Raw genomic sequence first — 2,212 nt, forward strand, 5'->3', positions numbered from 1 at the left:
TATTATCTTTTAGCAAGACCAGTGCTTGTCACATAGTAAACACTTATCAACTGTAACTACTAAGATCTTTCTTATTGCAGTGTGAGCAGCCCTGCAACTGGAGAAGTCTGCACTATACAGTCAGCTGCTGAACTCCTGGCCCAATTAATTGTCCAATCAGTGATCAAACAGCCCATCTGACTTCAGCCTGTCTATGGGCCCGTGCCAAGCCATGAAAGCCAAGTAAACTTGGAAACTGGACATCCTTCCTGTCCCCTGTACAATATGGATGCTGCAATTTTTTTTTATTTGTATTCACTTCCGACCCCGAACCTCCCTCTGTCACGGTTCCTTCTGAAGCATTCATGGACTCAGATGTGCTACCAGAACTAATGGAATGTGCTCAAATTGCACAAAATCATCACACTTCTAAAAAATGCCAAATAGAACATCAGCCCATTCTTTTCCATGCCTGGCGGAAAGCAAGCCACATCTCATGTGCCTCCTTGTCTGGTGTCCCTGGGGGCATCAATGACCACCCGATCCCATTCCCCAAAAGGGGCCATGATCCATGCCAACCAACCCCTCCTGCTGCAGGTCCATCTCTAGAATCAACAGGAAGGATTCTTCTACTTCAATCTAGGACCGAGTTTGTGTCAACGAGATATTGGCCAGCGTTTTTACTATACTTTAAGGAACTGTCTCTGTTTCCCACGCTTAGTACACTCTGTGGTGCTTTGACAAGCCTGTTCCCTGACAGCTGGGAATGGCTTCTATCATTTTCCCTCATTCATACCTTGAAAGCAGTTCAATTTGCTAGCCCTGCCTAACCCCTAGCCTGTTTTATTTAGTTTTCTTCATTTATTCCATCCTCCCAAGGCCCCCTTACTGCATCTGTTCTTACCCGCTTCTCCCTTAATCATTTAAATTTCCCTCCATCTACTCCCTTGCACCCTTCTCCCCCAGTGCCCCCACACCTTGCAGAATGAGCCCCTTCCCCAACCCTGACCAGAACCCCAAAGCTGCAGTGCTGCAAGATCAGCGGGGGTGGGACAGGAAAGAGGCAAGGTTGGGGCACAGTATGATGATGATATTGATGATGTCATTTGTTAAGTGCTTACTTTGTGTTAAGCACTGTTCTAAGCACTGTCTTGTCTTATGCTGTCGAGTCATCTCCGACCCATAGCGACTCCATGGACACATCTCTCCCAGAATGCCCCACCTCCACCTGAAATCATTCTGGTATTGTGTCCATAGAGTTTTCTTTTGATAAAAATACATAAGTGGTTTACCATTTCCTTCTTCCATGCCGTCAACTTGATTCTCCACCCTCGACTCTCTCCCATGCTGCTGCTGCCCAGTACAGATGAGTTTTGACTTGCAGCAGATTGCCTTCCACTCGCTAGCCACTGGCCAAGCTAGAAATGGAATGGAGAGTCTGCTTGACTCTCCCTCCCATAGTAGAGACCGGTAGAGTACTGGAAACTCTCAAGGTGCAACCCTGAGAGGAGGAAGCATTGGGGTAGATACAAGATAATTGAGTCAGACACAGTCCTTGCACCACATGGAGCTCATAGTCAAAGTGAGAGGGAAAAGAGGCAGAATGGCCTAGTGGAAAGATCATAGGCCTAGAGGAAGAAGAAAATGACTAAGGATTACTGAAGGCTGGGAAGAAATCTTTAGAGGGGCCTAATCACACTGTCTTTCACTATCTCCCTAGGCTTAAGATCAAAGTATTCCATTGACTCTTCTCTCTGCTCCTACCAGAAAATATGATAGGGACATCAAATCCTTTTCCTGCTTGTCCTGGTCATCAGCTAGTGCTTCTTCTTAAGAGGAGAAACAGACTATGCTTTGCAGCTCTTGGTTTCATCTCTTGATGATATTGCCTCTCTCTTGAAAAGCCTAGATCATTTGAAAAGTGACAGGATTTGGAAAGCATGCTGTATGGCTTAATCGTGAAAGAATGTAGCTCAGGTTTCTTCTTTGGTACCTCAAACTTCTGCCATGTTGTTGAGTCACGGGGATGTCGGGATTAGAAAAACACGAGAATGAGTCAGTCAAACAATCAATGGTATTTATTGAGCTCTTACTGTGTGCAGAGCACTGTACTAAGTGCTTGGGAGTGGGCAATACAACAGAGATGGTAAACACGTCCCCTGCCCACAGTGAGGTTCCAGTCCAGTGGGGGATTTAAAGAATATTTCAGTTGAGGATGTCCAGGTTAGCCCAG

General features: G+C 45.9%; 1 non-coding gene across 1 annotated transcript; it reads right to left on the reverse strand.

The window, feature by feature from the left end:
- Window positions 1–1,355: 1,355 nt before the first annotated feature.
- On the reverse strand, window positions 1,356–1,490 carry LOC119934839. The gene has a single exon (XR_005453020.1). It is a non-coding gene; the product is annotated as a small nucleolar RNA SNORA7 (small nucleolar RNA).
- Window positions 1,491–2,212: the final 722 nt, after the last annotated feature.

Source organism: Tachyglossus aculeatus, chromosome 1, assembly GCF_015852505.1.
Source record: "Tachyglossus aculeatus isolate mTacAcu1 chromosome 1, mTacAcu1.pri, whole genome shotgun sequence".
Classification (NCBI taxonomy): Eukaryota; Metazoa; Chordata; class Mammalia; order Monotremata; family Tachyglossidae; genus Tachyglossus; species Tachyglossus aculeatus.